We start from the raw sequence: 11,129 nt of genomic DNA, 5'->3' as shown, positions 1-11,129 counted from the left end.
AAGCATTTCCGTAACACTCGCGTGATGATCAAACCTACCAGTAACAAATCTAGCAGCCCGCCTCTGAATTGCTTCTATGTTCTCCCTCAATCTAACCTGATAGGGATCCCTAACGCTCGAGCGGTACTCAAGAATAGGTCGTATTAGTGTTTTATAAGCGGTCTCCTCTACAGATGAACCACATCTTCACAAAATTCTACCAATGAACCGAAGACGACTATCCACCTTCCCCACAACTGCCATTACATGCTTGTCCCACTTCATATCGCTCTGCAATGTTACGTCCAAATATTTAATCGACGTGACTGTGTCAAGCGCTACACTACTAATGGAGTATTCAGACATTACAGGATTCTTTTTCCTATTAATCTGTATTAATTTACATTAATCTATATTTAGAGTTAGCTGCCATTCATTACACCAATCACAAATCGTGTCCAAGTCATCTTGTATCCTCCTATCGTCATTCAACGGCGACACCTTCCCGTACACCATAGCATCATCAGCAAACAGAAGCACATTGCTATCCACCCTATCCAAAAGATCATTTATGTAGATAAAAAACAACAGCGGACCTACCACACTTCCCTGGGGCACTCCAGAAGATACCCTCATCTCCGATGAACACTCACTATCGAGGACAACGTACTGGATTCTATCACTTAAGAAGTCTTCGAGCCACTCACATACTTGGGAACCAATCCCATATGCACGTACCTTAGTCAGGAGTCTGCAGTGGGGCACCGAGTCAAACGCTTTCTGGAAGTCAAGGAGCCGGAGTGGCCGAGCGGTTCTAGGCGCTACAGTCTGGAACCGCGCGACCGCTACGGTCGAAGGTTCGAATCCGCCTCGGGCATGGATGTGTGTGACGTCCTTAGGTTAGTTAGGTTTAAGTAGTTCTAGGTTCTAGGGGACTGATGACCTCCGAAGTTAAGTCCCATAGTGCTCAGTGCCATTTGACCCATTTTTTTGAAGTCAAGGAATATGGAATCCGCCTGATACCCTTCATCCATGGTTCGCAAGATATCATTTGAAAAAAGGGCGAGTTGCGTTTCGCAGGAGCGATGCCTCCTAAAGCCGTGCTGATGCATGGACAGCAAGTTCTCTCTCTCAAGGAAATTCATTGTATTCGAACTGAGAATATGTTCGAGAACCCTGCAACAAACCAATGTTAAGGATATTGGTCTGTAATTTTGAGGATCTGTCCTTCAATCCGTCTTATATACAGGCGTCACCTGCGCTTTTTTCCAGTCGCTCGGGACTTTACGTTGGGCAAGAGATTCGCGATAAATGCAAGCTAAGTAAGGAGCCAATGCAGTAGAGTACTCTCTGTAAAACCGAATTGGAATCCCATCAGGACCTGGCGATTTATTTATTTTCAACCCATTCAGCTGTTTCGCAACCCCAGGGATGTCTATCACTACGTCCTCCATACGGGAATCTGTACGAGACTCAAACGGCGGCATGTTTGTACGATCCTCCTGCGTGAAAGATTTCTCAAATGCTAAATTTAAAACTTCAGCTTTCATTTTGCTGTCTTCCATTGCCAGGCCAGACTGATCAGTGAGTGACTGGATGGAAGCCTTCGACCCGCTTACCGATTTTACGTAAGACCAGAATTTCCTTCGGTTTTCAGCGAGATATTTTGCTAAGGTATTACGTGTTAGTGGTTGAATGCTTCGCGCATCGCTCCTTTTACAGCAGCACGAATCTCTACTAACTTTTGCCTGTCCTCATTCTCCCGATCTTTCTGGCACCGCGAGTGCAACTGTCTTTGCTTCCTGAGCATTCTCCGAATTGCGCTGTTAAACCGCGGTGGGTCTTTTCCGTCCGTAACCCACTTTTCCGGCACATACTTGTCCAATGCGTGATTTACAATGCGTTTAGTAAAATTTGCCCACAATTCTTCCACGTCCATCGTACCGGAAGTAAATGAAGTCGATTCATTTACTAAGTGGGATGCTAAAAACTGCTTATCTGCTCTTTCTAGCAAGAATACTCTCCTAGCCTTCTTGACCGACTTTTTAACTTTCGTAACCATAGTCGTAATGACAACACCATGATCACTAATCCCTGTCTCAACACTGACACCGTCGATGAGGTCTGGTCTGTTCGTGGCTACCAGATCTAAAATATTTCCATTACGCGTTGGCTGTCGATTTAGCTGCTCAAGACAGTTTTCAGATAATGTGTTCAAAAGTAGTTCACGCGACGGCTTGTCTGTGCCACCTGCAATGAGTCCATAGACATCACAGTCTATACTAGGTAGGTTGAATTCGCCTCCGACTAATACAGCATGATCCGGGTACTTCTGTTATACAGAATGAAGGATCCCTTTGAATGATTCTAGAACTGTCATGGTGGAACCTGGTGGCCGGTAATAACACCGCACAATTAACTTTATTTTCCCTAGCCCTGTTAAAAGTGTCCAGATAACAATCACACTCTACTTCGACCTCAGTAGACAGAATATTTTTGTCAACTGCAATGAAGACACCACCTCCTACGGTGTCTAATCTGTCTTTCCGATACACGTTCCAACCCTCACTAAATATTTCAGAACTTCCTATCTCAGGGTTCAGCCAGGTCTCAGTCCCGAGATTAATTTGCGCGCCACACGCTTCCTGGAGGGCAGTAAATTCAGGAACTTTATTCCGAACACTCTGAAAGTTTACTGCTAATATCTTGATAGTTGAAGTGTCTTTACACTGAGCGCGTCCTGATTTCCCTGCCTGCACGTCGACTGGCGAGTGTTCATCAGGACACCTCGCACTACTGCCTAGCCTAAAAACCCCCCATGTGCATGTCACAAGTACACTGCTACCCGAGTAGCCGCTTCCTTCGTGTAGTGCTCCCCTGACCTATCTAGGGGCGTCCTACAATTCCCCACCCAATAGCGCAAGTCTAGAAATCTGCAGCCAAGACCATCACAGAGTCGACGAAGTCTCTGGATGAGACCCTTCACTCGGCTCCAAACCAAAGGACCCCGACCCACTCCGGGAACGATGCTGCAAATAGAGAGCTCTGCTTGCACCCCACGTGCGGGGCCAGCGGTCTTCACCAAATCCGCCAGCCGCCTGTACGAACTGAGGATCGCCTCAGAACCCAAGCGACAGGCATCATTGGTGCCGACGTGAGCAACTACTTGCAGAGGACTTCACCCCGTACGCTCGATAGCAACAGGCAAGGCCGCCTCCACATCACGGGTGAGGGGCCCCAGCAGACAAACCGAGTGCACGTTGGACTTCTTTCCGGCGCTGTACGCTATCTCCCTAAGGGGCTCCATCACCCGCCTAACGTTGGAGCTCCCAGTAACCAGCAAGCCTTTGCCCCTGTGTGCCTGCTCGGGCCCTGCTGAAGGAGCGGCCACAGGATGAACGGGCGAGGCCAGCAGGCCTACCTCCACATTGGCCCTCCGCCTCGAGCAACGCGAACGCGTTGCAGTCCGCCACTCACCCTGAGGTGAAGGCGGCCCCAACGCGCCGGGTACACTAGAAGGTGCCTCGTAGAGGTGGGCCAAACGGTTATTCTGGAGTAACCGTTATCACAGTTCCAGTTATTCTTTGATAACCGTTATCGTTAACGGTTATTAATAACTGCCAAGTTATTTTTCGCTAGCGAATACCGATAACTCCGACAGTTAAATAACGACATAGTTGGAATCCATCAGTTTAGTTATCAGCAGAACTGCGAGTAGTGTGAAATAGCAGGAATGTCGTATGAATCGTGTCATAACCTCAGCTTATTAACTCCGGGTACATTTTAGTTGATGTTAGAACGATTATTAGTGTTTCATATTATATGTTTGTAGGTTATCGGTCGCTATTAGAAATATTATCTTCGCAGCTGCGACAGAAAGTACGCGGAACTTCGCCAAAGCACTGTTTAAGTAAAATGTTTACAACGAGCGTTTTTAAGTATGAAGTAATATGTAAACTGAGTACTGTAGTTTAAATTCGAAGCTTAATTTCTTGTGCTGCTCGCATAATAGAATAAAGTGTACAGCCTTATAATACAACAAAAAATGTACGTAATGTGACAGATTCGTTTACTCCTGTGCTGTAAAAGCTAGTCCTATTGGGGAAAGTGTGAGTACGCTGATCCAAGTTTTATGTCAGATTTGCAAACTGCTCGATTTCTCCAGCGACAGCATGTTTATAACATATGAAGACATGCAGATCGAAAAGGTTGACAGTGTTACATTTCTGGGACTACAACTCGATAATAAATTCAGTTGGGAAGGGCATAACACATTTTTTCATTCTATTATTTCATAAGGGAGCATATTCTGTGGTAACTTATCAAACGTAGCAAAAGTTTTTCACATGTAAAAGCGTGTAATAAAAATCGTTTGTGGTATCAATTCAAGAACATCATGTAGGAACCTGTTCAAGGACCTTTGTATTCTAACCATTGCTTCCTAGTATATTTATTCCTTTATGAAATTTGTTTCAAGTATTTCCAACCAATAGCTTAATACATAATATCAGTACTAGAAATGGAAACAGCAATCTACATAAAGACCTGAAATTAGTTACCTTGGTCCAAAAGGGGTCCAATATTCAGGAACATGCATTTTCAATAAACTACCAGCAAGTCAGCAACCATTAAAAACTTGGTTTCAGATAAGGCACGGTTTACAGTGTGTTTGAAAGACTATTTGATACAGAAGTGTCTGATTCCACCCGTCATCAATATGCCGGAAATGGCTATTTTAAGTGTCTATGACGTCACTACATAAACATGGCAACAAACACGAAGTTACATATAAATAATACAATAACATTTCCCACCAAAAATACAATCAAACCAATGGGACAACTGTGGGAAGTTGGGGGTTTTAGGGTGAGGACAAGCTAGTAAAAGAAAAAACACACCATGATCCCAAAACACAAAATGAAGAACAAAAAGAAAAAAAATACAGCGTTCTGCTACACCAACAAAAATCTACAGGAATCGGACACTTCCCTTGAACAATATAGGTCAACTATATAGGTGACCATACCAAAACACCAATACCCACAATTAAAAGTACGAAAATTGGAATCAGACATTTCCCTTGACCTACATAGGTCAACCTCAGATGACGATAGTAAAACATCAACACACACAACTATGAAAATGGGAATCGGTCATTGCCGGTGACCTATATAGGTCCACCACAGCTACTGATACCAAATACCAACACCTACAACTGCGAAAAATAAAACCACAATCCCAAAAGTCCACAAATCAATCATCCCTACATAAATTAAATCACATTCAATACTTCATAAATACACAAAACAGCTAGGAAAAAAAAAATATTAATTACCACCAGCAAATTCCGGCACTGCAACCTAGATCGACAGCCCCCCCCCCCCTCCCCACACACACACACACACAGACACACAAAAGCCAACTCATAAACACCGTGCCGTAATGACATTCACACACCACAACACCTTTACGTCGAAGCAGACGGGTGGAATCAGACGCTTCCACTGACCCCTCCTTCTACTCTGTAGATGAATATCGTAACAGTGACTGATAGACCAGCTTAGGTAAAAATTCTGCTATATTTCAGTTTTGACAGCACTTGGTTGCAACAGTCAAGATCGGGTATTCTGCGTACGATAAATTTATTAAAAGTACGTAACTGTGTTTTATTCTGTCAGTGTACCAATTCTGTAAATATTAGCAGTTACTGTGATATATTCACATATTTTGACAATCTCCTGACAAATGATGAGGATAATAATTATTATATTCCACTGTATTATGTTATACTTTCTGACATGTTATTTGTCATTCGCGATGGCCAGCGGCTATTTCCGTAGCAGTACGAAAATATTTGTTCGCTCCAGTTACTATCCTCTCTGGAAATATCACCTGGAACTACGACCTGTAACTGGAGTCACCGAGTCAGGAACGTCTACACACACAGTTATTCCGTTACCAGCCTCCAGGTTATCTGTGGTGGTAGCCCGATAACTACCAGAGAACTAGAACTACGAGCCAATAACGATAACTGCCAGAGGAGAATACCGGCTCTGACAGTCATTTCCATAGTCGCTCGAATTCCTAAGTAACTTTCCTTGTAATACCCGTCCAAGCTAAATTAACACGTAAGGCGGTGGCTTAAGGGAACGACCGTACTTGTTAATGCCTGTACTGCAGCTCCTATCAGCCACGGCTTGGACATTAACTTTATTTAATTGTTTATGCTAAAAGTAACGAAGGCCCACGAAATAGTACACAGTTCTTATCAACAGATGGCGCGCAGTCTCACAGTTATTCCCATGGTCTATAGAACGCCTTCCAAATGCGCAGTACGATCTTCGGTCAACAGATGGCGCGAGGCACTGTTGACACTAAACAGTTATTGAAATAACTGCCAGAATCAGAGGAACGGTTATCGCAGTAACCGTTACTTCTCAGTAACCGGTTATTTCTATCAGTTACGTTATTTTTTGCCACCTCTAGTGCCTCGGCGGCCGAGTGAGCGGACGCAGCAAGCGACACCTGGGTATCTCAAGCGACGCGCCAGGCCCTCCGCCGTCAGCAGCCTGAAGGCGGCTGACCATGGCCAAAAGCACGCTTAGCTCCTCGCGAACCGCTGCCAGTTGCTCCTCGCTGCCCGCATACAGCACGAACACACCCTATTCATCCTACTGCTAATATCTAACGACTCCGCGAATTTGTACTCTACAGGTATCAATAAGCAATATTACTCCTCTCAAATACGAGAATATGCAAGGATTTTATGTAATTAAATATGCAAGCGCACAAACACTCGGAAACAATTCAGAATCAAACAACAAAGCAAATATGAAAGCTAAATATGTGACTCGCTACTGCAGTGCTGGCGCACTGATACTTCATCAGCGGCTGCTCAAGGCTCACACTATCAGCACCTACCCAATAGCTGGAATGTCCACTTTTGGCACGTATAGCAGCAGCGTACCCTAGTAGGCGATCACGTATACCCCTTCATGACGATCATGTTTCCCGACGGCATTGTCATATTTCAAAAAGATAATGCGCCAGGAATGTGATTAAGTGGTTCGAGGAACACAATGGGGAGTTCCAATTAATTCGATTGAATACACTTGGGTTGTAATTGAACGTGGCGTCAGAGCTCATCCTCCCCTGCCCGGAATTTACGGGAATTAGGCATTTTGTGTGTGCAGATTTAGTGACACCGCCCTCCAGTGACATACCAATGGCGAGTGATACGCCAGTATGGCGATGACGAATACAGGCTTCCAATGTGCGTTCACCGCGATTGCGCCAAACACGGATGCGACCATCATGATGCTGTAAACAGAACCTGGATTCATCCGAAAAAATTACGTTTTGCCACTCGTGCACCCAGGTTCGTCGTTGAGTACACCATCGCAGGCTCTCCTGTCTGTGATGCAGCGTCAAGGGTAACCGCAGCCATGATCTCCGAGCTGATAGTTCATGCTGCTGCAAACGTTCGTGCAGATGGTTGTTGTCTTGCAAACGTCCCCATCTGTTGACTCAGGGATCGAGACGTGTCTGCACGATCCGATACAACCATGAGGATAGGATGCCTGTCATCTCGACTGCTAGTGATACGAAGCCGTTGGGATCCAGCTCGGCGTTCCGTATTACCCTCCTGAAGCCACCGATTCCATATTCTACTAACAGTCATTGGATCTCGACCAACGAGAGCAGCAATGTCGCGATATGATAAACCGCAATCGCGGTAGGCTGCAATCCGACGTTTATCAAGGTCGGAAACGTGATGGTACGAATTTTTCCTCCTTACACGAGGCATCACAACAACGTTTCACCAGCCAACGCCGGTCAACTGCTGTTTGTGTATGAGAAATCGTTTGGAAACTTTCCTCACGTCAGCACGTTGTAGGTGTTGCCACCGGCGCCAATCTTGTGTGAATGCTCTGAAAAGCTAATCATTTGCATATCACAGCATCTTCTTACTGTTGGTTAAATTTAGCGTCTGTAGCACGTCATCATCGTGTTGTAGCAACTTGAATGCCCAGTAGTATATAAATGAGATATAAAAGTTCTTACACACAATGAGGGTCTTTATTCAAGGCATTTCGCAAAAATTAATTGAGATATTCATCATATTTAGGTACTGACAACATTTATAATTGTATAAAAACGGAACACTATCACTGCGGTACCATTTTCTTTGGAACCGCTAATGGCACAGCTTGGATAAATAGTCAGAGTACAGACAACATTCACATAAGTGTATTATGCCTCCAATTTCCTTCCCTGAAGCTGATCTGTGGAAAAGACAAGAAAATTATTTTACTACATCAAACATATTTAAAAATGAGCTCAAATATCACCGACATCATCATGTTATAAATTTTTCGGGAAGTAGTAGGCAAGGGAGGTAGAGGAGGTCAGTCTAAATATCTGTACCAACTTTGTGAGTTTAGCTTCAGTCATTTGAGAAAAGTGTAACTTAATGATGAAAATTCAAGTTTTCGGTAAATTGCAAAAGAAAATTTACAGGTTTATTAACTTACCACTATGCTAAAAAAAATGGCTCTGAGCACTATGGGACTCAACTGCTGAGGTCGTAAGTTCCCTTGAACTTAGAACTACTTAAACCTAACTAACCTAAGGACATCACACACTTCCATGCCCGAGGCAGGATTCGAACCTGCGACCGTAGCGGTAGCGCGGTTGCAGACTGTAGCGCCTAGAACTACTCGGCCACTCCGGCTGTCCACTATGCTCCTTTGGAACATTCCAGCTCCATACTCCAGTTGTCCTCCTGTTTCCTTATCCTCCATACTCTTTCTCTTCATTCGTTTGTTTATCGTTGACTCCTTGGTAGCAGCTTCTGAAGCTGTCTCTTCTTCGGTTACCCGCCACTTATCAGTAGCAGTTAGAGCTGAAGCCAAAGTCCTTCCCGTCTGGATCTTCATTTCTTCATAACATTGATCCTTGAAGTTGCACCATCATTGAATGTTAATATTGCATCCATTACACCAATCTTAAGCACTGTCAGCCCAACAAATACAGTTTTGGGTATTCTGTCCCACATACAGCTGTTGAAGCTTTTATTTGCATTCTGAGAGAGACCGTGCATACATTTTCTCAGTAGATTTTTATCTGCCAGATCCCTATCTATAGGCTCAATTGCCTTCATTACAGCAAGTGGTAAGGAATGCTTGTGGGTATGTTTTATGCCTGTAACATTGCCCAGCCAGTACTTGCACCACGAATCTTCCCCTTTTGGACACAAACCATACTGTAAGGTTTCATTTGTTGACTCTCTGTGAAACCATGTTACTAAACAACTCGTCTCATGTTCTCCAAATTCCCTACATTTCTTCTTATTACTAGTCCATAATATTGAGCGAACGAAACAATTTCACTTTTTGGAAGATGACTTGGACCACCTATGTATTTTCCATGTGACAGTTTTTGTTTTTCCGTTGAAGTCCTTACAGCATTTTCTCAGCCGTGCTCCCATTTTTTTTGTACATTCCCAACACATTCAAACTTTTCTATCAGGGTGTCCCCATATGGTCTGTCATTAACAACAGTAGTGTGTCCTTTATAGTCACCATCCCGAAGGTAGGCTACATACCTAACACCACGGCTGACCTCTGTTCTTCTAAAAATGTTTAGAATTTCTTTCGTTTCCATGTTTCCACTTGGGCCATCAAAGTTCTTTACACAAACATGGGTGCCGATAATTTTACTTGAACAACCCTTTCAGTGCTTTGTTAGACATTTATTATCTAGTATCTTACCAGTTTCAATAAATGTGGCAGTTACAAGCCCATTCAGAAAAGTGTGACCGCTCTTCTGCCAAGATCCATAAAATGCTGCTACAGTGTCTGTATTCGCAGCAAGGCTACTGCTTCTTCTGCCGTTCTTTTCAATGAATGTTCGCTTACACCACATAAATCATTATGTATTAATTTATTGTACCTGTCAAACCTCAGGGAAAGTGGATGCAAATCCATCACTGCGCAAAAAGACTGGGCAGCTCTTCTCCCCCTTCCACTTGCATAAGCAAGCTATGTACTGGCGATTACCAGTTACTGGCGATATCATAGTATCACTGTGCATCTTACACGAGTTACAGGTAATCACTAACCGACTTAAAAGACCCTTCCTAGCTGAAATGTCCTCAGAAACGTCAATACTATCTTTACAATTGCAATACTTACATTTTACAGCAATCTTAAAAAGTCTCGATAGCATATTTAGATTCACAATAACATTTCCGTCGTTATTACTACTCACAATACTACTAGGCTTTTTCTTATTACATTCAGAAAGCGAAGGTTTACGTCTAGAAGCACTGCCCGTAGACAGGGTTTCCGCAGGCGAAATTTGAAGCAACTGATGTGTATTATTCGGTTGTGTTTGTAAGTGGTTGCCGCGAAACTTTCGTTTGGTGCTAAATTTCTTTACTCTCGGCATTTGTAGCACAGGAAACACACACATAGAAACAAAAAAAAAACACACAATAACTACAAAAACACACGAATACGAAATTCCAAAATCATATAGTCTCAGATCTTTGTTTACATTTGAACTATAGCCTTCTAGACATGTCTGTACTTTGGTTCCGTGAGTCAGTGTCTTCTAGAATAGACCTGTGTTAACGATCCGTAACAAACGATGGAAAAAACGGAAGAACAAAATAATGCATCGCATATTCTGAAGTACTTGAAACTGACACATGGGCGTGGCCCCTGTGCAACATTATGTTCAACCTCAATTTTAGAACGAACGGAAAATGATAATGATCACAAACTATACATTTTTAAACTACTATGAAATGCTCTTTTCTAAAGAACAAGAATTTTTTTTTTCAAAGTTTTGGTCATTTTCACGAGGATGTTCCCTTAAATTGTAACACATTTCCAGGGGCAGATGTGGACTCTGACCGCAATCTATTGATTGTGAAATGTAGATTAAAACTGAAAAAACTGCAAAGAGATGGGAATTAACGGAGATGGAACCTGGCTAAACTGAAAGAACCAGGAGTTGTAGACAGTTTCCGAGAGTATTAGGGAACGACTGACAAGAATGGGGAAAAAAATACAGTAGAAATAGAATGAGTAGCTTTGAGAGAGGAAATAGTGAAGGCAGCAGAGGATCCAGTGTAGGTACAA

Source organism: Schistocerca piceifrons, chromosome 8 (genome assembly GCF_021461385.2).
Source record: "Schistocerca piceifrons isolate TAMUIC-IGC-003096 chromosome 8, iqSchPice1.1, whole genome shotgun sequence".
NCBI classification, from domain to species: Eukaryota; Metazoa; Arthropoda; class Insecta; order Orthoptera; family Acrididae; genus Schistocerca; species Schistocerca piceifrons.
Note: the sequence above shows the minus strand (reverse complement) of the source record.